At 34.5% G+C, this 27,394-nt stretch overlaps 1 protein-coding gene across 2 annotated transcripts in view; it reads right to left on the bottom strand.

The window, feature by feature from the left end:
- Window positions 1–27,394, bottom strand: part of LOC130219642 (solute carrier family 45 member 3) — a 58,657-nt gene that overhangs the window by 30,011 nt on the left and 1,252 nt on the right. The window contains exon 1 of one of the 2 annotated variants that reach the window (XM_056452086.1): window positions 12,694–12,714. The exons of the other annotated variant lie outside the window; for it this stretch is intronic. The gene's annotated coding sequence lies outside the window, so the exon portion shown is untranslated. Of the gene's footprint in view, window positions 1–12,693; window positions 12,715–27,394 lie in introns of those variants that run through there. 2 annotated transcript variants of the gene reach the window in all.

Here is a 27,394-nt window from a genome sequence, read left to right on the forward strand (position 1 = left end):
ATATACACAAACAACATGTATAACTGTCAGTAAATTAAGCAAATAACAGATATAAATAACACAGAGAAACAAAAAATCAGTCAGTGGTAAAGAGTGATAACAATGATAGTAAAAAGAAAGGACAATAACCGACAACAACGATTTTAGTTCTAGTATTCTACTCTAGTATTTCCATGTGAGCCTGGTATGGCACAACAAAATTACAAACCGTTCTCAGCCCGAAATTCTAGGCATGGTTAGACATAACCACATAACAGCGCTGAATGCATGTAGAGTGCGTGTGCACATTGCTACTCTGCTGACTGGTTGCCAGTTTCTCCATAGTTGACTAAGCAGAAATAAACTGTTTATTTATTTATTTTTGGTTAATAAATGCACTAAAAATTTGACAAAAAGAAATTCTAAATCTATTTCAACAATAAAATTACACTTCCATTACCAAGGCAACCAAGCATTTGACATTCCAAAGAGCTCTGTTATCAACACCAACCAAGGAAAATGAAACTGTATCTGTGCTGAGTGGAAGTGTTAAAGGTGCTGTATGTACGTTTTTGACTCTTAATAAAGCATAAAAATATGATATGTTTGCAGATATTTATAAAACATGCCAAGTGAACATTCTTGTTTATCTAAAAAACAATGTTGAAGTGAAATATTCTGCTTTGAAAATGTGTTTTCCATGCCGGAATGCTGTCTTTGTTTTGGTTATTTTAACCCAATGACAGTTTAGCCAATTATATTTCAGCACCCCGGGTTGTCTTGATGGAAAACAGCATATTTCATTTATTCTGAAAAGCTCTCAAAGAATGCGCCCATGACTGAAATGCGACCTCCAGTGGACAGTAGCAGACTCCGAAATAGGACGCAGATTAACAGTTCCACATGCGGTTATTAATTAGCAAATAATATGAATATTACGAATGTAAACATTAGATGAGCAGGTTACATTGTAACCCCGTGTCCTAACAACACGCTACGTGATAAGATTTGCAGTGATAAGAAATTAGACAGTTTGCTCCGGACGAATTACGACAGAAATTTAAATACAGCTATTCAGAAGCACAAAATAGTGCACTTACTGCACTCCAACGAAATGGTAAGGCGTACAATTTAATAAATACATATTTAACCTCTTTAACATTATTTACGTACATGCTAAATCACTGACTTGTGTTGGCTTTGAGTCACTTATAATGTTTAATTTCAAACGGTTTATTTTATTTTTAAGATCTGAGGTGAACTATCTGCCGCTGCTTTCAGTAGTATGGCAATAAACGTCGAGTAAAATGGCATTCAAACTCACATTATTAGCACTTAACACTGAATAAAGCACATGAGGTGTACCTGAGGTGATCATGTCATCAAGTTTTCTGTTGTTCAGCTGCAAGAAATAGAAGTCATTTCTAATATATCTATTCGAGATGTTGGTTTAGAACAAAAACTGAATGAATATGGAAAATATTCCTTCTTTCATGTGCCATTGCTGTTATTTAGAACATGATTTAAATCAGCCTTTTTGGTCCTCAATCGAGCAACCTGTGCTTGCATTTGCTTTGATCCAGGCAACACCTAGTTCAACCACTGGGTGTCAAACTTACATACTACACCTTTAAGCAACAGAACTGTTCAGCCCAATAGTGAAAAGCAGCTCCAGTGTTATATCAATAATGATAAAATAATAGTTTCGCAGCTGATAACTGATAAATAGATGCAAATGGTTGATCAGATCACAAGTATATGAGGTAGACTTAAAAATATATATTCTTTAATGGCATCAATGGCTCCACAAAGGACTTTAAACATCTTTTAATTCCGGAAATCGCTCTTTATGATGGAAAAACATTCTGAAAAAAGTTTTCAATAGGCAACCAAAAAAAGATTTTTCTATGATTTCGCTATGGAAATAAACAAACAAAAAAAGTTTTAGTTGGTCCTGGTACCTTTATTTTCAAGAGTGTTTTTCAGTGTGGAACTTCAGAGCTCTCTACTTCAATCAGCACTTTTATAGGGATCCAGTGTTACGCTAATTTGGACGGTTTAATAAATCCACCCCTAAATGCCAAAATGTGTGAACACAACTTTGCCTTAATGACTAACGATTGTGCAAGTTTGTGAAATATTTAATAAAGATCTGATCACATTATTGAATTGTCAAAAAAAAAACTAGCACAATACTTTAGCACAAAGCATATGCCAAATTGAGGCTCCACAGATGCGACTATTTCACACCCATTTCACCGGTCCTGAAAGGAGCTCATCAGGGGTCTGTCCCAGTCCATCTCCACCCTGCTGTCCCAATGCCTATATAACCCTTTCTATTCACCCATTCCATGACAGCTTCCCTCCACCTCCATCCAGAAGCAGCCCTCAAGGTCATCCTTATTGACGACTTTCTAGAACAGCCACAAAAGAGAAGCACATTACTGGCTGCTTGCTCTGAGATGTAGTTAATAGACTTTTCTAATGTAGATGGCTTGAATTATCTCACCGTCTCCTATAGAGCTAATAGAGTGTTTTTAATTAGTTAAACTCACTCATCCAAAGGATTTGTGGCATAATTAGGCATTATTTAGTGTAATACTGGTATTTTATACAACAATTTGTCAAATGTTTTTCTTGTTCCACCATTTTTGCAAATAAAAGTGTTATCTAATGATCAAGAAGACTAACTTAACATTGATATAACATAATTTTTTTTTTTCTGGGAAAAAAATAAGTTTGAAAGAACTATTTATTGGTTGTTATCTGGTGATTCGATGAAACCTGCAGAAAGTGTCACTAAAATCCCTACGATATTACACAAATTTACAATCTATCTCGAACCCACAAATATACATGTCCAATATAAACTGTTGAAAGTCTATTTTACATATAACAAAAAAATAAACAAGACATTAATAATGAGTAACTTATTATTTTATGAACAGTATTGTGTTACTTTTTGTTCCACCATTTCCACCATACATCCCCGAATGAATCAGTGTTTCTGATTGAATCCATTAAATTGATTCAATCACTCATTGATAAAGACATAACTTGTATTGTTCTTGAATGATTATGTATTTTATATTATGTGGAACAAGTTATTTAATAGGGGTGTAATGGATCAAAGTTGATCCGTGATTCGTACGGATCACAACCCACAGTTCGGAACACGTGACCTGCGGATTAATAATTTTTTTTTTCATTGGTAGATTAATCCTAAATTTGTAATGATGGCAAAGAGATTGAATCTTGCATCATTCAAATCACATCTATGAAAGTATTTAGGCTTTTCTGTAAAATAAAATGATGGAAGAAGTTGTGATAGGTTGTTCAGGATGTGGTGGGTTTCTTAGGTTATTAAAGGTGTTTTCTGTCACTATTGTTTAGCCTGTATTAATGCATTCAGTGTAAACTGCACAATTAATCATTAAAAGATTGATATCTCAACACCCATGCAACATATATTATAAATGATGGTGATTTGCATATGTTTATTGATCCTTCAAATCGCTGCATTCAAATCTGTGTTTGAAAAACACAAAAATCAAGAAAGAGATTCAGTCTTTAGTTTACAGTCAAATAACACAGAAGTACTGGGATAACAGTTTATAGTTTAGCTAAAACCACTGGCGTTTATGGTAAAGATTAAAATCACCATCATACACATTAATTTGATGCTCAAAAATTAAAGTTGTAGGCAGCATTTTCGTCAATTAACCATTAGGTGGTGATAGCCAGCCATCAAAAATATGCCACTGAATAATTCTATAAAACTGAAACATCTAGTTATGAAACATAGATAGCTTTATGAGTGAATAACTGAATCGTTTATTGAAAATGAGACTAAAAATAAATATGGGTTGTACAAATTCTGTTAGATTTCTGCAACAGTAGTAAAAGTGAATTTTTCACAGTACTAAATATTTTACAAATTTGTTTTTATTCAGCTGATAATTCATTTTATATTTAATAAAATTACAGGTTCTAAGTTCTGGTTGTTTCTTGTAGTGCTGTTTTTGTAATAAATGAAAAGCAAATTACATCTGTCTCCTCCCTTTTTGGCTGATCCGAAAAATGGTCTAATCAGATTTGTGATCCGTTACACCACTATTAATCAGTCACTCAGTTAAAAGACACTTGTCACCACCTGCAGATGTATCAACGTAGACCACACAAAGAATTGCTATAAATCCTCACAATTAACATGCAAATCTGTCTAGAATGCACAAAAATGTAAAATAATACTAACAGTTAAAAAAAAAAATCTGTATGAAGACATTCTTATTCTTATTTTCTTCCTGATTTAATAGTATATGAATGAATTGGGATAGTTGATTTAATCACCCCCTCATAAAAAAAAATAAAAATAAATAAATAATCATATTTTTGTTTCTAAAACAATTAGTTTGGTGAGTTGAATGAGTCAGTTGAATGAATAATTCAACAACTCACTCAATGACGTCATTTGTCACTCAGGTTTTAGAATATTTTTAGAAACCAGTGTAGACAGATTGCGTAGTTTACCACCCAATTGGGCAGTTTTGAATTTGATAGTGCGGGTAAAAAAAATTTATTGGCGAGTTGACAAAATTTTGGCGGTTTTGAAGCGTAACTTTTATATGCAACTTATTAAACAAAACATAACTGTGTGCTCCTACTCCATTCAGTTAGTAGTAACCAGTGCATAGCGCAAACCACGTAGGCCCAGAACCAAGAGAAGTTCTATCAAAATCAGACTCTCCAGACAAATCTGACTCAACTTTGCGTGCACACGCGTCACAAAGCTTCTACATTTAAACTCACATCGGTTTATAATGACAGGTTTATCAACCTTTTTTAACAGCAATTTACAGCAAGCACTAACATAGAAGCATTGTCTGATTGACAAGCAGCACCTTATTACGTTCAAAAGAATTTAAAACACCAAATCAGATGGATTTATACCCACTTTCGAAAGTAAAACACTCTAATAGGTAGTGTAATCTACACAGCATTAAATGCAGTGTGTGGGTGAGAAGGGGCAGTGTTTCGTGGTGATCTGGTTATGTTGTGGTTCTGTGCCTGCTGGTGTTGGTTGCTGTATGGTTAAAAATTGAGTTAAAGTAGCTAGATTTATTTAGATTTAAATAATTTAAAATTAAAATATTAATCTAATATTTTGGGCGGGTTTTGGGCAGTTTTTGGGCTGGAAAAAAAGTCAGCTACAGTATATCTGGCAACACTGTTAGAAACACTACTATACAATTCTGACTGCCTTAATGTTAACCCCAATTGTTCAACTCCAATAAACGTAAGGTAGTTCGACAGGGCTACATTTAAATTACAAACAGCGTAACGATCCACTAATAACTCAACAGCAATGATGTTGAAAATATATAACTTGATGAAAACATTTCAGGGTTTTTTCCTGAACAAGTAATGTAAAAGCTTAAAAACATGACCTTCTCATTTCCTGCTTTTAACTAACATTTTTCTTTAACAAAAAGAGCCGACGAAGCCAAATCTTTTTCTCAGGCTGCGCCACGGAACATTCTTTTTCAGCAATGCAAACTAAGGTCAACATGATGGATTGTGTTACTCGAGTTAATTTCAGAGCCTTGTTACCAAGGGGGGGAATCTGACATAATGAAAACTGACAATTCAAGGAGATGTGTCACTCACAGGGCATTAAAAGCGTTATCATGCCAGTGGTATCATGGTTCAGAGACACTGGGGAAGCTGGGAGTTATAAGCGGAGCTACCGTATAGAATTTAGCAGCATGTTTGACGTCCTTTAAATTATGTGTCAAATGAAAGCCACATGTGCTTGCTTTAAACCTGCCATGCCGTTACCATGATATGAATCACAGCACTGGGTCAAAACCATTTCATCATGTCCAACATTACTTATAAACAAGGTTATAATAGTTCAACAATAGTTTTTGATCCTATTTTAAAATTTGCTATACATTACAGCTTACGTTTAGTTTGTTTAATTGATGGCTTTGTTATTTTTATTTTAGTTTTTTCTAAAGAGCAAACCTCTTATTTTTTTTTAAATAGAAAAATATTTTTTACTCATTTAAAGTACAATTAATAATCGCTTTTAATAAACCCAAAAAATATTCTTGTTGTATTTATATTGTATTGCACAACACTACACTGTTCCAATATAAATATGACCTTTTATGTGAAGCTGCTTTGACACAATCTACATTGTAAAAGCGCTATACAAATAAAGGTGAATTGAATTGAACTGAACAACACTTACGGTGCTATTGAGGTGGGATAGGTTAGGGATAGGTTTAGTAGTATAGGTACGTTTAAACAGTGGGTTAAGTTGTAATGAAATGTTGTGTAACAGTGAAAATATTAATGTAATTACAAATGTAATAACAATCAGATCATCTAGTAAAATACAAGTACAAAGTAAAACCATGTGCCAAGTTTTTTTTAATGTAAGCACATTGTAATTATGGCCACTTAATATGCTGCTTATTACTAGTTATTAATGTACTAATTCATAAGGTAGTAGTTAGGTTTAGGTATTGAGTATAATAAGGGATGTAGAATAAGATCATGCAAAATGTGTACTTTATAAATACTTATAAACAGCCAACAGGCAGGTAATAATACATTTGTTAATTCTACTGAGAATTAGCTTAGCATAAATTGCTGTCATTTTTTTTTCGAATTAGCAAACACCGAACCCAAAATGATACATGCAAACTCATTGATTTTCTTTCAGCTTAGTCCCTTATTTATCAGGGGTTTCCACAGCGGAATAAACCGCCAACTATTCCAGCATGTTTTACACAGCAGATGACCTTCAAGGGGAGAACATGCAAACTCCACGAAGAAATGCAAACTGGCCCAGCTGAGACTCGAACCAGTGGTCTTATTGCTGCAAGTTTTTTTTTCACAATAAAGATTAGGGCTCCACAATATGTAGAAAAAGTATCATTATCTCTATAATAGCATATGCAATAAATTAAACAAATTTTACGTTCCAAGCATTTGTGTGCTACATACCTAAATGCTGGAGACAAGAGAGGAAAATGACAAAAGCCAATAGGAATCCAAATTTTTGCTAAGGTTTTCAGTCATACGTGTTATTTCAAGGTGCTTGTAAAAAGGTTTTTTATTTAATTAGCAAGGGATTCTTTTATTACCCATTTATTTTAGAATGGTCATAACTTAATTGACTAAATGGCATCATTTGTTACCAAACCCCTCCTTAGCATGATGCTAATCTGCGCTGATTGGTCCAAAGCCCAGTCTATTGCGATTGGTCGACTGTATTCAGTGCAAGATAGAAAGAATCGCCCAGCACGGCTTATCAACATTGTTGTTAAGTAGTCCAAGTGCAGAGTATATGTGTGAGCCCAATGCAGGACTGCATTAAAGCAATGCAGTTTAACACCAGGATATTGCTCTATCCTTAACCATAAGTAAAAATAACATTTTCTGTATTAATCCACACTTGAACGTGGCATGCATGTAGCAACAGCTGATGGTGGTCATAGCAATGACAAATCGCAGAGGATCATGAGCTCACAAATGCATTAAAATGCAAAAAGAAATCGTCACGCGTCACGTTTTTAATGAGGCTTTAGACGCGATATATGAATATAAAGAGTTAACCAGACACTGTGTTAACCAGAAGCTGTGGAGCGACTACAAGTAACAAGACACAATTAAATACACATTTTGCAAGCTAGAGAAAACAAAGAGGCAACCATTTTAATTAAACTAATTTACACTTGTGAAATGGAAGAAAAAAACTGATCCATAAACTGTACTGATAAAGTTGTCAAGCCCTGATAAAAGTCCCATACATCAATAGTCTTTTTTGATCCTTCCTTTAACAAACGGCCGACGAATCCCCCATTGAAGGGTAGATTATTGCATTAATCACCAGAACGTCACTCATTAATGTTCACATATCTTCAGTCATGATCAATACCACACACACCCGCACTCCACTAGTGTTTGAAGGGAAAGGCTCGTTAACGTTTTACCGGATCCGGCACTTCATATTTAGTTTTGTTTCATTTCGACTTTGATATAAACAGGCAAGAGATCTGGATGAACAAAGAATCATTTAAACGAGTCGTAAAAAAGATGACATATTGTTAAACATACAGAGTTTACATTTTTTGGATGAATAAACTAATAAAATCATGAACAGCAATGTTGTTTTTAATATAAAATGTGCTTCATGGTTTCCGGTACATTCATTCTTCCATGGCGGGGCGCCACACCAAAATGCATCCCTTCACGGCTACATTACCCATTCAAAACATTCAGTCATTGTTGTTGTTGTTTTTAATAGCAGGTTATAATCGCACCAAAACATATTAATAGGTAAGTGAATTATAACAGCGCAAACTTTTCTGTAAGCGCAGTAGTGCTGTGCGCTATCTGTTTAACCCTTTGAGGTTACGTGCTGACTGACTGACAGGTGCATGATGCGTGAGGCTAGCAAACACGACGTAGCTTTCAGTTAAGATGAACACAGTTTCCATAATTATACTTTATTTATAGAGAAAGGTCTATGGCTCTGCATATAATCACTCTATCTTGCTGGAGTTTATTGCCGTTTCACTTTACTTCAGGACACATTAATGCCGCTCTGTAGGTCGAATTGGAGACATTCATAAATATTCCTAGCAAATCTTATAAATGTTGGAGACATACTCACTACATAAACGCGCTAAATAGCATTTCAGCAGCATTTATATTAGAGCGCACAAGAAGATCTGCGCTTGAGCCATGTATATTTGAGAGGGCGTGCAAGAGGTTTTGTGCACAAGCAGAGGAAATCGGCGCGCAAGCAAAGAGTATTGCACGTAAATACGATCTCGACTTGTAATACCGCGCTCACGACATTTCTCCATTTGTCATTGAAATAATGCCATAGGTAGTTAGATTTGTGTAAAAGGTCTGCCACCACAGCTGGAAAAACTAGAGGAAACACTGTGCTTGATTGATATGTTAGGCTATTGCACCTCCATCAGACAGGCATTTTTCCTAAACAGCTGCAGATCCAAACAGAATTACTAATTCTGAAAAGTACTATTTATTTTTGCTAATTATTATTTTATTTGCTTTTTAGTAAACAGTTAGGTTCCTTTAATTGTACTTTCTCATTCACTATAAAATGTTTACTTCAGTTATTTAAAATGTTTCCGACCATTAGTTTGAGCTTTCGTAAAGGAAATGAAATAAGCTTGCAAACACGCTCCAACCACCTGATCTGAAATGGTTGAGCACTTCAAACCAGGTTAAGGATCTTTTGACACCAGCATTGCTTCTCTAGTAGACCACAATCCCAGACCTATTCAATAGCACAACCCCCTCTAACCCCGCAGATAAGCTTTAATGACTCTGAAGGCCATTATTACCATACAAAACAGGCTTTGTGAACATTGAGCCAATGTTGGTAACTTGATATACTGTGGAATCAAGGCCTTTCAGTTAAGCTTTTATCAAGTCTTAAGAGACTCAGAAACACCCTTAACAACAGCCCGAGTGTCTGGGTTTAAACATTTCTCTAGAGTTACATCAGAACCACAAATGACAGCGAATGTCCGACCAAAAACCAAACAGATGATGTTCAGCGGCGGTTTGGCTGAAAGTAAGATGAAATCAAGGAGATGATTTAGCTTTCCGCTTAGGCAAACTATATAGCACTCGATTCAAAATCTTGCTCAGACTTCGTTTTAGACTCCACCATGATATAGGAGTCAGTTTTGGTGTAATTCTTCTGTTAAGTGAGATCACAGGACAGTGGCATGACCTGAGTGCATTAATCTTATCTCGGCATCCGTTAGCAAGGCCCCTGACCTCAGCATTTGGCTTAAATGATATGATAAACCTGCCTTCAAAGACACACAGCAGTTTGATATTTAGTTTTGTAGTGGTTTTATGAAAAACATCTGAATGTAAAATCAAAAATTAAAGTAGGAGTAGTTTTATATTCAGTTAATTTTAGTTTTTTACTTTTTATGGAAAATACTAATGGCATTTGTTCCAAATGTAAAAGAAAGCTTCGTAATTTGGAGTATGTTTATTGCATAAAAGAGCAAAAATGCATCTTTATATGCATTATTACAGAACACAACACCAATATTTTAACTCCAAAAGATTTTGCAATTGTTGATATTCCACAATATTGTTTGGTGGAATAACCTTGATGTTCAGTCTAGCCAATTGTTCCCAAAAATCTTTTGAATTGTTTGGAATTATGCTATCAGACAAACTAATAATTGAATACGCTTATTTCACACGGCCACCATTTTAAAGAACCAAAGCGAGGCTACGGTGGGAAGAAAGACGGAAGTATAGGACCAGCACTGTAAACATTGCAGTAACATGCTGTGGACTATAAACCTCCAGCTGTTGCCGAGAATACAAAATGCAGAAATGGTGTAAACATCACTCTAATATCATTTAGTAAGTTTAATTTAAACAATTAAAAGCAATTTAGCATGAAAACAACATCACAATCTCTTTAAGAGTCATATGCTCAAGTGTCCTCCAATGCTTCAGTTCATGGCACTAGTTAAACGCCGTGGGGACGCTTTCCTGCTTCAGCCTATGTAACCTGGTAAGCGATAAAAAACTGCAGTCCTCTGTAACACATCCTCATGTTGTCTGTAATAGTGTTGTCCCGGTACTGAAGTTTTAAAAACGTCCATTTCCCGCAAACATTCAAAAGCCGCTGAGCGCGTTCATAAACAGCGCTGATTAATCATAGTATTCATCAGTGCTCATCAGTTTACCGCTCTTCACCAAGTGCAAACACAGATACACGGACACTGGAGCACGAAGCAGCCGTGAAGATCAGTCGAGTTACCAAACAGATCGCTCGTCTGTGTTTGTGCTCAGTAAACAAAGGAGTGTGAACTGATGACCTTCTCGGCCAATCACAATCATTTCTGTTGAGCACGTGAACACAATAGCAAAACAGCGCAATTTTAAGTAAGCCGTCAACAGTGCCTTAAATGTTAGCGGGAAATTGATGTTTTTTTCTTTTAATTCGGTATCGTTACAAGTCTAATATAGTGAAAGAATCAGTATATTAACTTTAGTTTGATAAATGGCGTCTAAAATGAGTGTTTGGGAAAGAAAATGTTAGCTAACTAGTGCCATTTCCCTTAGCTGAAAATGATCTCTGATATCCCATTTTATTTTCAACATTCATTCAGAACGGACCTTCGGGTCACTCGGAAGGCGGTGAAATGATAAATTTGTCACTTTCTCTTCGGTGATAAGATATACAGCCAGGTACGCAACGTTCCTATGTAACTCCCAACGATACTTCCGGGATTCTTCCTACAGCAGCCTCGATTTCACTTTTAAAAATGGCGGACACGTGAAATCAGTCTATAAATCACATACTAACATCCAATGTTAACACCCTAACAACAACCCATAGCTAATAGGATTGGGGGCCATTCAGAGTAAAGGTTGTCTTCCATTATCCTCTTTTATTCAAAATACCCATCATGATTATGTCATAGAAAAAAGAAAGTATTCATAAACATAGCTTAGTCATAGTAGTAATTTTTGAGCCAAGTATCAAAACTGTTAAGCTAAGCTAGCATAGCAGAAAGCACCAGAACTTCTTAGTATAATATGAAAAACATCTAGGCTACTAACAAATATAAATATATTAGGGGTGTCAACATTAATTGTTTCTTCGATGCACTGTGATGCAGACACAGACAATTCGATATCGGTTTAGTAATAGATCATAACCGGTTATTACATACTGATGTCATTTATCTCCTATGCGCTATGTTGCGGTAGAATACTATGGTGAAGGAGGCAAGGACAAGTAAATAAAAAACTCCAACTACATAAAAATCCGATAATTGTGCACAATTCACTTCTTGTTAGTTTGCTGGACAGTCTTTTACTGACACTGAAGAAGGTACAGCACACAAGCCGCTATTTCACTATTAGGGAGAAAATGTCTTCCTAGTACCCTAAAACAACCCTAAAACATCTCTCTCTCTCTCTCTCTCTCTCTCTCTCTCACTTTGAGAATTTGACCTGCTGACATGTTCGTAAGGTAACTTTTCCTTTCCTCTGCTACTAAAGCAAAACTTGTGGATCCAGATATGAGCTTGTCTGTATAGTGCGAGTTTTCTCCACCGCGTCTCTTACAGTGATAACCGCGCATTATACACATATAGACTGTAACCGCGGCTGTTCTTCCCGCATCACTCAACAGTGAACATTGCTGACAGTTTTAGAGCCAATCGCAGCCTTTTCTCTTAAGCAGGTGAAGACAAAGACCAATCATAGGACTGTAAAAACTTGCTCGACAGTGCTCAAAAAGTGGGATAATATTTACATTAGTTTATTTGTTATAAAAGCTCATGTTGTCGTAAGTAAAGGTACAGTTCATATATCGTACTGCTTGTATTAATGGACAAAATTGTATTACAAATAATATATGTTTTTTTTAAACTAAATATAAATATAAAATATATATATTGCTTAACGGGCTAATAATATTGACCCTAAAATGTTTTGTTTTTTTTATTTAAAACTGCTTTTATTCTAGCTGAAATCACACTTATTTTTCTGACCCATAATTTTCAAAAACGATTTGACGATTTGATTTTACATTTCTATCACCCAGCCAGGCCTAACAATGCATTGCAAAAGCGAGAGGCTGATTTCTCTGAACTGCAAGATCCCACACTTTCTCACCCAATGGTATCAGGTTCAGGTGCGGACACACAATCTGCCAAAGCTGTTCACACTCGGGCTTTCTGCAGCTCCCGGGAGAGAAACGCTCAGTTATCTGATAGACACTGGATACAGAAAGACACTTATCAGGTCAAAAGAAAGAGGAATGTGGGCTGCAGATGACCTGAGAGACACAATAAACCCAGCACTGATCCTCTCTAATGGAGAGCTATGAAATTACCTGGAAGAGAAAGACTTCAAATCAGTAAAGACTAGGCAGACTGGTCAAATAATACGTACTTGTATAATTTCCTTCATCAACTGATGGTGAAACCACTGTCATTTTTCACCACTATTTTGTGTCTTTACTGTGCTAATGTGTATATTAGGGTTGCACCAATAATTAGTTACCGGTGATAAATAAGATAACTGATACTGAGATGGTGGGAAAAATTTGTTTTAATAATAGTATTTTAAAATGTCTCTTACTTTGAAACTACTTTGAAATTAATGGAATTACTTTGAATTGGGTAAAAGCGATATTAAAACTTGCAAAAAAATTGTGTGGTGGAATTTCTGTCAAATCTTAAAGAAACTACTTTGAGTTTTTGTTGTTGTGTGAGTCTACATGGCGTCTTCATTTAAATCACTTAAGTTAGGTTTTGATAAGTATTTAATAATTTAGAAATTTAGTATCATCACATTTCCAATATATATATATATATATATATATATATATATATATATATATATATATATATATATATATATATATATATATATATATATATATATATATATACACACACACACACACATACACACACACACACATATATTGGTGGAAAGATCACTGAAAAATCACTCAAGTAAAAATACCATTACTTGCCTAAAAATGTAGTGCAAGCAGAGTAAAAGTATCTGTTGTGAATAATACTAAAATGCTTTGAGTTAAAAGTACACCTTTCAAAGATGCTCAAGAGTAGTGAGTAATACGCTGTAAAAAGCTTATGCATTTACATGTAATTTGTGTATGTGTAAACGTAACATTCTGTAGGGCATTTAGTTATTGCCCAGCAGGCACACAACCTCATAAGACGCTAATATTAGGTTAGATTAAGGTTGTGATGCCAAGTGACCAAAATTCAATGTCTAACCAGCATCTAAGGACAATGTTATTTTGATCACCAATAATGGCGTTGATGTTTGGTTAATTTTAGGTTGCATTAGAAAGTGACCAAAATCCAACATCTTAAACCAACGTCATATTGACATCAAATACTGACATTAATGTCAGGTATGGCAACCAAAATCCAACATCTGATAGACATCATAGTGGTAACGTCCACACAACGTCAAGCCCTAACATCATTAGACGTTGATATTTGGTTGATTTTAGGTTGGGCGTTGGACATTGACGTCAACCTAGTTTTCATTTCCACACAAAATACAACGTCTCCAGCAAAATACAACATCCATCATCTTCTCATTAATGACATGCATGTAAACACTCTCTGTATGATTGCTTGTTAAGATTTTGGACATCTTCTAGGACATTTTTAATGCTTTCCAAACAGTTTTCTGCCATTAGTAATCGCTAATCGCTCATTTCTTGAGGTTGTTCAGTATTATGTAATTTGCTTTCTATGTGCGGTTTGATTGGACGGGAATCACAGGACTGATTTTTCTAATCCCCATAAACAAGAAAAATAAAGTACTGACAACAGGTTGAAGAAAAGTAGTGTAGTAAAAGTACCGATACAGCACTAAAAATATTCTCAAGGGAAAGTAAAAATACACAGTTTTAAAACAACTTAGTAAATTACAATTCCTGAGAAAAGCTACACAATTACAGTAGTTTGAGTTTTTGTAGTTTGTTACTTTTACACCACTGTATGTATGTATGTATGTATGTATGTATGTATGTATGTATAATATATATATATATATATATATATATATATATATATATATATATATATATATATACATACACACACACACACACACACAAATACATGCAGTGGTGTAAAAGTAACAAATTACAAATACTCAAATTACTAATATATATATATATATATATATATATATATATATATATATATATATATATATATATATATATATATATATATATATATAATACACATTTATAGTACAGCATACAGATACAGATCCATAATAAATATAATTACTAAAAACCATTAAAAAAAATGCACACGACCTGAAAGAAACTATGTAAATGCACTGAAATGTGGATTTGGAATGTTGCCATACTTTTCTATGTTAACACAGACAACCCTAATGTGCATATAATTAACATGTAACATTATATTTATACATTATGTCTTTAAAAAAAAAATAGAAAGAGGAAAAACATAGAAATATGTCAAGCATTGTGCAGCATTCATGGTCAAATACTAAACATTGGAATTCTTCTCAGCATCGCCCTTGAACTTTCAAAGCAGCCAGATTTCACACATACAAACGCATTTCATTCGAAGCATGCACAATTTGCTCTAAGGCAATAGCAGGATGGGAAAAAGAGTTTCGGACATTATACAAATAGAAATTCTGAAATCTTACCGAAAAAATTCAATAGCACAATACATCCAAGGTCTTTAACTCCATCGGCTACCTTTCACCCTTATTTGACCCTTATAAAAGCTTTTTTTTTTCTTTGCTCTGACCCGTGGGATGGAAAACCCCCAGTACGGGGTAGAAATCCTCCTCTTAGACACCAAATACTGTCACTTCAGGCCCCAAACTACACTAAACACGGCCCCCTGAGCAGAAGCCCAACACTGATATGAAACAAAGAAGAGATTCATATCAGTTCCACCTCAGGATTGTATTTTCTCCATCCCCTCCTCTTGTCCAGCCCACCCACCAACCCCCTGAACCATCTCATTTCACTAGCCAAAAAAAAAGCCAGCTATAATGGCCCAGATCAGGTTAAACTGCACATAAGGACAGGCCTTTCTCACACCTCTACCTCCCAACCCCGAGGCCAAAATCTTCTACCACCATACGTCAACACCAAAAGTACCCTTCATTCTAATCTGCTCCCTAATGCACCAACCAACAGTCTTTGTCCATCTAGTGAAAATCTGTGGTTTTCAAAACTCATTTGGACCCAATTTACTTAAATTATATTGAGATTTAAGACATTTATCAGAGAGACATGTCTAAAACAACATGAGACCGTACATTATTTATTTCCCAATTAAACTGTTTTTGTCCATAAAGTAAATATAATGAGGACAAACAAATTTGGACCCCGTTACTTAAATGATATGGATTGGACACAAGCACACTGAAATGTTGTTCACATGATTAAGATATACAGTAGTCAGTCAACATTCAAAGTGAATCAAAAATGTTTTTCAAAAGTTTTCTGGGACAAGAATGGATGTTGTTCAATAGTTTTAGGACAACATTGATTAGGGGTGTAATGGATCACGGTTGATCCGTGATTCGTATGGATCACAACCGATGGCTCGGAACACACCTGAACCTTGTATGAAAGCATTTAGGCTTTCCTGTAAATATAATGATGACAGAAGTTGTAATATGCTGTTCAGACAATAGTATCTGGATGCTGCCTTTATGATGCAAGCTGAGATTGCATCACTCAGCGATGCAATGTCAGACACAATGCACTCAATGGAGTGAGTGACGTCACTGTGACGTGTAGGGTTAGGGGTGGGGTTAGGTGAGCGCATTAAAAAGCATTGGATGCAGCTCAGATTGCACTGCGCCAGGTCTGCATCCAGACCCCTCTCTGTTCAGATGTGGTGGGTTTCTTAGGTTATTAAAAGTGTTTTCTGTCACTACTTGTTTAGCCTGCATTAATGCATTCAGTATAAGCTGCTTGATTAATAATTAAAAGATTGGGATCTCAACACCCACAACATAAATTATAAATGATGGTGATTTGCATATGTTTTCGAATCGCTACACTCAAATCTGTGTTTGAAACATGCAAAAATCAAGAAAGAGATTCAGTCTTTTGTTTACAAACAGTCAAATAACACAGAAGTACTGGCATAACAGTTTATAGTTTAGATAAAATCTGATGTTTATGGTAAAGATTAAAATCACTGTCATATGCGTTTAACTTGACGCTCAAAAATGAAAGCTGTAGGCAGCAGTTACAAAATTTAACCAATAAGTTGCGCCAACCAGCCATCAAAAATATGCCACTGAATAATTCTTCAAAAATGATCCATCTAGCAATGAAACATGACGTTTTATGAGTGAATAACTGAATCATTTATCGAAAATGAGACTAAAAAATAAATATGGGTTGTACAAATTATTATGTTAGACTTATACATTTAGTGTTTTCAGCAACAGAAGTAAAAGTGAATTTTTCACAGTACTGAATATTTTACTATTTGTTTTTGATAATTAATTTTATATTTAATAAAATTACAGGTTCTAAGTTCTGGTTGTTTCTTGTAGTGCTGTTTTTGTAATAAATGGAAAGCAAATTACATTTGTCTCCTCCCCTTTTTGGCTGATCGAAAAATGGTCCGACCCGTGACTAAAAAACCATTATGCAATCCAAACCATGAGATTTATGATCCATTACACCACTCATTTTGATGAAAGGTGATGATCCCCTTCAAATGTTGACTACTGTACAAAAGTTTGGAATGACATGAGGTGAGACAATGAAGACAATTTTCAATATCTAATTTAACAGTTTGACCATGCAAAAAAAAAAAAAAAAAAAAAAGACTCATTAAACAGACACAACAAACTGTTTTCACATAAGAAGGAAAGTCAAACAAAACAAACATCCTTTTTGAATTTAACCATTCTAGCTCAAATACGGTGAAATTCATTAGGGTCCAAAGTATATTTGCACATTGTTTCCTACCATTATATAGATGTAAACAGTGTATTTTTTACACAAGGAAAAAAATCTACAAAATTTAGAATGATATGAGAAGTAAATGACAATTTCATATCCATGTTTTTACATTTAAGGCCAATAACCAAATTTGAACCCCAATGCTTTTATTGTGAGGGCACATTTAAAATACATAGACAAATTTTCACCATTCAGGTTTGAAACAACAAGAGGTGAGTAAATGACTTTTATACATACAATGAAAAGTTAATAAAGTCTAAAACTTTACTTACATTGCCTAGACAAAATCACACAGAGACATGTTTCTGCAGAATTTATGGTTTGTTAAGAGACTATAGTGTGCAGAAATGTGATGAGATGTTTGTTTGGGGGGGGGGGGGGGGGTTGTTCACAAAAATGGAGCAAATCAAACATTTCAATTTTTAATAAGTAAATGTTTTTAAATGTTTTAACTTAATGCCTTTAAGCTAAATCATAAGTAACTATGCATTTAAGCTAAATTGCATTACAAGTGTATGTGATTATTTATTAGACGCAATAACCTTTAAGCAAACCCGAGACTGTGTGTTGTGCATTGGCTAACACTCGTCCCTATGGATAAGTCTTTATTGCGATGACTAAATTTATTGCCTTCTATATCTGGTTCATTAAACAGTGATTATGTTAGCACTAGGAATGATGGCATTTTCCGAGAAGATGACATGCACTCCAAGTTCTCTAGAAAAAAGCCCTTGGGTTGTTTATGAGAATGATTCAGTCAATCTGTTGGATTTAAAATATGAGTAAAAAAAGTAATGGATAAATACTGTGACTGCTGGTCAGTAAATATCTCAAAACTAAAGCAGAAAATAGCAGCGACTAAAAGTTAGCAATCATTTGAATATGTAAATATGTGCTCCGCTCTTTATTTCAGTTATTAAAAGTGGCTGAAATTGTTACAGTACATTTTAAATAGGGTAACTTGTGATCTGCAACCCACTGCATTGCCAAAGTACAACACAACCAATCAAAATGGAATATTCCAGAGTCATGCAAAAGTGGTCAACAGTGAATAGCTATCATTTTAAGCTCCTTGATGTGAGTCATGTAAAGATAGTCATTTACCAAAAGAGTCAAAATAAAACAGGTACTGTTAAGGGGATGAAAAGTTTCTACAGAGACTCAAAAGCCTAGAAACTTATCAGAATCTCAATTTAAAGGAACTTAAAGGCTCGTTTTAGATCTCCCCTAGAGTTAAACAGTTGCGCTTCACCATTTTTTAATCCATTCAGCTGATCTCCGGGTCTGGGAACAGTACTTTTAGCTTAGCTTAGCATAAATCATTGACTCGGATTAGACCTTTAGCATCTCGCTCCAAATTTTTTAAAAAGCAGCAGGCACAATGATAATATGTAGCATCTGAATATAGTCCTCTGTTAGGTAACAGCGCTGCGTAATATCATTGCTCCTGCTGCAGCCACGGTACAGCAGCAAACTTCCTTGATTATTACGGCAGAATGAGAGTATAGTTCCTAGACATATCGGCCTAGAAAATAGTAACTTTTCACTTTTCTTTGGTCTTAGAAGACAATGTAACTACAGAAGAGCTGAGCTTTAAATACGGAAAAAAATATTTAAAATGTTCTAATCATTTTTAATTAGTCTAATGTGATTCAATAATTTATGCTAAGCTAAATGTGCTGCATGGAAAGAAGGAAAGTTTTTATTTAAAAAGTTTAGAAAAACTTGAGGGATAGGTTTTTTCAAAGACTATAGAATACACAAGACAAGTCACTTGTACCTTTTTGAATGGGAAAAAAAAAGTGTATAAAGTGAATAAAGGCCCGCCTATTAGTACAGGAGCCAATCATCGATTGCTACATAGCAAATAAAGCCCGCCATCTAGTACAGGAGCCAATCATCTATCGCTATAGACTGACAATTCTCCGGGGGAGGGGCTCAGACCAGACGTGTGTTTCTGCAGATTTTGTGTGATTTGGATGTTTAGAAATTAAACTAAAGACACAGCTGTCGTTTAATTTTATTGGTGATTCTAAATATGAAATTCAATGGTAAGCTTGTCAAACAGTTTTGGAGAATTTGATGTTTCCCCATTCAGACAGAATGCTCGAGCATACTGCCCGAGGGGTGTTTCAAAGATGGCCGCTGAGTGAAAAGACTTGCTTAAAGGGACTTTGGTTTGTTAAAGCCAAAAAGACAGGCCACGGCAAAAGTGGAGACCCATGTGGTTTTAATACACAATTACAGAATGTGTGTTTTTCCACCATTCATAGGTTTTACACTGATGTATACGTTACAATTTTGAATTTAAAACAATTTAATAGTTACATAACTAAAATGAAGTAACAAAATATTTTTTTTGATAACTGGAAAAAAATATTTGGTTATAATAAATATCTTTATAATCATTAAAATAAACTATGAAAATAATAAAAATAATTAGTAAAAAAAACATTTTTACGATATTAATGACATGACGTAGTTCCAGAAACTTCCTACTTCTCTGTTTATCCGTGTGACCTGCGGTCACTTTCTTTTAAACACCCCCTGTCATTTTAAAGAATATCACAATGGCGAACGCATCAAGTATAAAAGCCTTGTCCTTGTGCGTGCAGTCTTCGATAGGGTAGGGCTGTGCGATTAATCGAAATCAAATCGCAAGAGGCTGCGATATGAAATATATTTGTATTATTTAATTCCCCCTGGCCAGAGCAAATGCGTGACTGCCGTCTGTGTGTGATAGACTTACTAGCCAATTGTGTGAGCAAAATTGAGTGATGAGTGTCCTGCTAAAAGTTAACTAAAAGTATTGCCAGTGACAATCTAGTAGCAAGCAACAGCAAAGTACAATTTCAGAGTTGTTTCAGCCATGTTAGTTTGCTGAGTGTTCTGTATTTTTATCATTATTTTATGTTTGTATAATAAGCTACACTATATCTCCCTAATTTGAGATTGACTTGTTTACAAAAAGGTAAGGTCATTTTATGTGTTTACCGTTTGCTCTAGAGAAAATGAGTGTTTAATTTCTGAGTGTTTAAATATAAATTTGAATAAATGTTTAAGTAATTTAATATCTTTTTTAGTTCTTTTTTAAACCAACACTCACATTTTAGCAGCAGGAAGCTACGATACAGATCATTGAGCTGAAGCTTAACAACGAAAAAAAAAATAATAATAATTCACAAATCAAATCGATATCTGTCACAAAAAAAAAAAAAAAGCAATTAGATATTTTCCCCAAAATCGCACAGCCTTAGTCAGCGGAGGTCCGCAACACGGCGCCTGGTGAAAGTATTAATCAACCTTAATACAAAACAAATGAATAGATTAAAAATGGTAAAACTCAACTGTTTAACCCTTAAGGGAGCTGCAAAATGAAGCTATTTCCAAAACAAAGTGTAGTGTTCCTTTAAAATAGTACTAGCTTTTTTGCTCCATCTATTTAATTCATTTCTAGTAAATTATATAATAACATTTAAAAATCCCCGAATTAGATGAAGTTTCAGTGAGGAATGGAACAAACAGTGCCACAGTAGCAGACACAGTCTTGAAGTCATTCCCAGATGGAAAATTCTGTCACGCAGGAATCACAATTTGGAATAATTAAGGAACTCTTTATATGTGTACATGGCCAGGGATTGAGTTTTCACTGCCTGCCCCTCTTAAAACTCACCTGCTCTATTCTTATTTAAGTTAACGTCACGGTTTTGGAAACAGCTGAACTTACAGCGTAAAGTCTTTTCATGTAGAAGCTCCAGATGAAAAGGCACTGGAACATAACTTTGGGTGTGGATGTGTACATTCGAAAAGGCGCTCTAATGTTCACTGAATCAACAAAACGCGAAGACTTTTCACCAAAAAAACATTTGGTACAACAATAGCCATGCTGAAACCATCATCAAAGAGTATGGACATACAGAATTAAATCAGAGTTTATCCTTTCAAAGAGTTCAGCGCGTCTCGGATATCAAAGGTCCTCTTCTATCCTTTTCACGACATGAAAGAAACGTCTCCCTCAGCCCATATTTCTCACTGTCGCCCAGACACTGACTTCCTTGAAAAGGACAGTAAATCAAAAACTTTCATTCCTTGTTTTTTTGTAACTTGGGGTTTCCTGGCATAACAGAATCTGTTTATTCAAGCGAAGCATCAGTGTTTATATACGAGTCTGTTCTCCCAGCCTTCGGTCAATGTCGCTTTTCTTCTACCAACATCTGGCCTTATCACCCTGAGAAAATGACTGGAGAAGAGTCTCATTTATCCTGTCCTCAGGGCCCCTTGTGGGCCATTGTGATTTTGAGCTGATACTCTGCATAGAAGTATTAGAAAAATAGACTTGCTTTGGGGCCTCTACTGCAGACATTAAATTCGCAGTCAGCATAAATGAGACCTCCATAAAAACACTCGGCTCAAAAATTAAATTATGCACAAAATGGACGTTTAAGATGCAAAACGTTTAGAAGTCACGTCACCGCTGTGCACCACAGCCACATTAAACGGGCCTAACTTACAAACAAATCCTTAAATGTAGCTTTAAAAAGCCCCAGGAAAGCATTCATGATGATAGGTTTCCAAACCTTGACTCATTTCTCTACATAACCAAAGACATAAACAGTCAAGACAATAGAAAGACTTCGATTGTACAGCCTAAAGAAAAAAAATTGTCTTGTGCTGGGTTTACAAAGAGTAAAACCACTTAAAAAAGTCTAAATTATTTAATAAATTCAAAAGAATACATATTATAATAAAGCAAAACTTCATTAGGTTTATTCATTGAATAACATTACCATAACCAATAATACATTAATTACAGTATTTATTCTTTTTAATTAAATGTATTATTACTTGGTTCTGTTTAATTAAATAAAACGTATTACAACCTTGTGTTGTGTTTAACCAAGATTACAAATGATTTACAAGTGTGCTAAAACTATTACTTAATTATTAACTTGATATATTTTTATTATTTATTATTATTTGGTTCGCACTTCACAGCTTGGGTTTTACTATCAAAATTGATCCTGATTTTCTCCTAAAACTTGTAAACCAGGGTTGTCCAAACTCGGTCCTGAAGGGCTGGTGTCCTGCATAATTTAGTTCCAACTTCCTTCAACACACCTGCCTGGAAGTTTCTAGTATACTTGAAAAGAGCTTGATTAGCTGGTTCAGGTGTGTCTAAGTGGGGTTGGAACTAAACTTTGCAGAACACCGGCCCTCCAGGACTGAGTTTGGACACCCCTGTTGTAAACATTTGGTATCTGCCACATTTTACCATTGCTTGACTATTGTGATGTTTTATATATATATCAATGCCTCAACCAAAGTCTTCAGCCTCTAAACTGTGTTTATCATAGCGCTATGAGGTTTGTCGTAGACTAACTCACCATTGTGAACTGTATGCCAAAGCCAATTGGCCTTCTCTGAATGTAAGGTACACCCACTGGATGACTGGTCTACAAGGTACTTTTGGATCTGGCGCATTTATACATATGTTTCCTTCTTCATAGGTCAAAGAGCCACTATGCCCTACGTTTAAATGAAACTTATAATTTGTCTGTTCCCCAGGTTCGAACTGAATAGGGAAGTGAGCCTGGAATACTCTTCAGTCTGAACTAAAAATGTCTGAGCTTATCCCAATTAAATAATTTTACTCAATCCTTTATAACAAACAACAACAGTCCATTTCTCAGTGTGTGTTTTTAACACATTATAATGTGGTATAGCTGCATAACTAAACTGTATTTTGTATTATCTTTACTTTTTATTTATTTTTTTTCATCTCAATGGGTCTTTTTATCTCCTTAAATAAAGAAACATATATTGATAACTTATTAAATGACAATTCAAAGTACATTCAGACACTATAAAAATTAATTAACCATTTTAAATGTTTATCTGTGATTTATGTGATCGTTTTTCATTTATGTTATTTTAATTGCATTGACTGAATTGCAGCAACTTTTGAAGTTGAAAAGTTTGAAAAAGTGACATTTATTTTTTGACATTTTTAATCATTTAAAGTGATATACAAGTTTGCTTTTTGTTCAAACTAATTTAAAATAAGCTGAAATGACACAATTCTTGAGTTGGACAACTTAATTTTTTTATGTTCAATCCACTTTAATTTGCAAAAACTAATAAAATAAATTAAATTAAATTTGTGTCCCAACACAAATCAAGTATGTGGAATCCAGAATTTTTCACAGTGTATTTTCTGGGTTGATGTTGTAAGTTACAGCACAAAAATAAACTACCGGTACATTTTCTGTTATTTTACGGAAATAGTTTCTTATACAAAGTTAGTTTCAATTGGGCTGGGCGACATTGCAAAAAAAAAATCCTTCAGTATCGATAATTATTGAATATTTTAACTGTACATTTAGGAATATTAGGATTTTTTTTATTTAACCACATTTATTTAACAACATTACTAAAGCTAATAGTTTTAATAGTCAAAAACTAAAATATCCATCTCATCTCTTTTTAATAAAATAAAGATACTCTTAAACTTGATAAATAAAATGTTACCAGGTGTGTGCAGTGGTAAAGGTAGATCAACATCTGTAAGGTGTCAATAATAATGATACTGTAAACCTCAAACTCTGTCAACAAAACAAATTATGATAATCAAATCTGAGCTTACAAGTAAAGGACCCAACATCATTATTCAAATACACACTGCAGCATTACAAATTGTGAAATTGAATGATGAATGATGACTACATTATGTTAAGAAATTTTTCAGATAGGGTGCTAGTGGCTGGGATGCACAAGAAAAGAAACCAAAAAGCCACATCCTTACATCCTTTTTCATTACAATCTCCTCACTGTTGCTATATGGCACTCTTTTTCGCATGTGTTGTTATTTTTTTATCGTTATTGACAATGGTGTTCGGTCAATAAATATCGATACCGATTTTATCACCCAGCCCTTGTTTCAAGTTACAAAATGTATTAAATATTCATCGTCAACAGATGACCCAGCAGAGATCAAGGTGCCAAATTGCAATTCATAATTGTAAATAACCAGAAAACATCTGGGAATGGCAAAAATAAATAAACTTATAATAAATGTATATATTTTTTTACTTCTTCAGAAGCAAAAATGGTAACTGTATTAATAAATTCAAACATTTTTGCTGCAAAAAAAAAGCTCAAAAGTCTCTAACCTGATTTCTTCAAGGACATATGAGCATCCCACTTTCTTATCAGTTGTGACAACACCAAATACTATTTTCATCAAAGGATGCCAAAAATATCCTTTCAACAAGCCTGCAACTCCCCGGTTCTGTGTAATGAAAGCACTTTGAAAGCACAAACACAGAAAATAAACAGTTGGCAGAGCACCGTGTTCCTGCATACTGTGTCAGCACTCGGCGGCTTTCATCACTATTGTCATCCAGTGGGAGGGTGACATGACTGAAAACAAGCAAAATGTGAATGAATCCAAATGAGCGCTTGGACCATACGAGGTATGTCTGCAATCTTAGAACGACGTGCGACTAAACCTATTTGAACCGAACCGCCTCGGGCATCCTGTACAAAGCGTTTCATCCCCAAATCTGCATTCAACACCATTGTCTTGGATTCACCACATCAATCGGAGTGTACGTTGCATTTTTCTAACTCGAGCAGACATCGCTAGCTCAGTCTGGGTTTAGTTGGCAGCTCCAATTATTTACTGAAATCCAGTCCAGCAAACATTAAAGGAATGAAGAAGTTGAAAGGTATAAACCAAGCCAAGAGGATGGAAGGTGACTTTCTGAAAGCTGGTTAGCGGCCAGATGAATCCTGCAGACCTGGCCCTATGGTGCGGAGACATGGAGACATCATTCACTTTAGGCCAGCTGGCATTTGCTCTGTATTATAGGTTAGCAGTGTAAAACTATGACCTTTGGCCAAAAGGGAGGCTTTCTGGAATGTTTGTTTGTGTCTTTTGAGGACAATTGGAGTCTTAGTAAAAGAGTTTATTAAACTGGGTAGGTGAGTTAGAGCTACTCAATTACGCAAATATAGTCAGGCACTTCTTTTGATGGGATTATTTGGAGTGACTGGATTGAGGACAGCTCAATATGCGAAGGCTCATGTAATCTTGGTCCTGACGCTAGTTTAATTGGCCAAGCCATTAAAAAAATAAATAAATTTGAGGATTTCGAAATTAATAAAAATATGCATGTATGCATGCATGTCTGATTATTAATATTATTTTATATTGCGCACATTGAGCAAAAAAGCTGCAACAATTATAATAGTAGTAATAATAATTATTATTACTGCTTTTAAAACATCAAATAGTAAACTATTATTTGTTGTTTCATTTATTTAGAAAAGTTTCAAACAAAATATTATTTTATTATTTTTTAATATGAATTTCCTAATATATTTGATTTAAAAAATATATTTTTTTATCTTTATTCTTAGTTTATCTTTAATGAGTTTCAAAAATAAAAAGTATTATTTATTATTTACTAATATGTGATAAATGAATATGTAAATAATCATGTAATTATTACTAATAATATAATTATTTGAACAAAGTGAAAACTGCATTACTAAATAAAATAAACAGTAAAATGTTTGCTATGCATTATTCTGCAAATATTAGCACTCGTACAGCCTCCTCACCCTTCCGTATTACTCTGCACACATAGAGTGCCAGCAGATCAATAAACTCACAACAGTTTGACAAATATTGCAGCTGCTGGACAACATAATGTACTTTTGAGGCTTTTTAGTATAAATATGGAAATTAATAATAACGCTGCTGTTAATATTAATAGTAATAATAATAATAATAATCTAAATAAAACTGTAAAATGTAAAAGGGACTCGTATGTCAATCAACGTTGAATTAAAAAAATAAATAAATAAATAAAATGTAAAAAAAAAAGGCTCGTTTTTGCCACTTTGTTGTATGTTGGTAAAGGTGTTTCAGTGCTGTCTCTACAGCCTGGAGGGCTGAAACAGGAGCATGTGTAATTAAAAAAACTAAACGTCTTCTCTGGCTTAAGAGGCTCTGTGGTTTGCCTGATCTGATCTGCTGTTGTGTGGAATTAAGCAAGCTGAGTACAGCTGGTCTGGCAAGGGAATTTCGGGTGAAGAACATATCTCAAGGAAATCACAGATGAGCTCTGTTAGTGCTGATCTCCAGCCCTAAAGCATCTTTATACTCAGCCAAACTAATGGAAAAAAACACATATCACAATTATGCTGTCGGTACTGTATAATATATTTATATATATAAACTTAATGGAAAAAACACTTACTAACATTATGCTGTCTGTGTTGTATTATATATATTTCAAATGTACTTCAAATGTGTATTTTCTGTTTATTAAATAGTTTCAGGCGAACAATGTCAAGAGAGTCTGCTATAAATAAATACTTGTCTAGACTCCCCATAAATATTGTCTAGCTGTCAGCAGTGACTCATAATAAATGTGCTGGTGGATGGAAATGTGACCAAATATATCCACCTTTGCAGTTTCAGTTTCAGAATATATACTTGAAATCATAAATGAATCAGCTTGGGCTGCATTTTTACATGTTTGTTATGCATCACACATTTGATGTGAGCAGACATTTAGTGAGATGTTGACTGTCTGATAATCTTGTGAAACATAATGAATTGAACATTGCAGATGATGAGCAACTAAACAGTTTTGACTTATCTGAACAATTCAGTGACGTCGCAGTAGTAAATGTGGTATTTACGCATATAAAAAAGATAACAAAAATCTCCATGTTTTTATAAAAAAGCTGCTAAATAAAAAAAACCTAGGCTATGACTTTTTGCTTGAATGGTGCAGGGATGAAATTTGTCTTTTTTAATGGGGACAT

This window comes from Danio aesculapii, chromosome 25, assembly GCF_903798145.1.
Source record: "Danio aesculapii chromosome 25, fDanAes4.1, whole genome shotgun sequence".
Taxonomy (NCBI): Eukaryota; Metazoa; Chordata; class Actinopteri; order Cypriniformes; family Danionidae; genus Danio; species Danio aesculapii.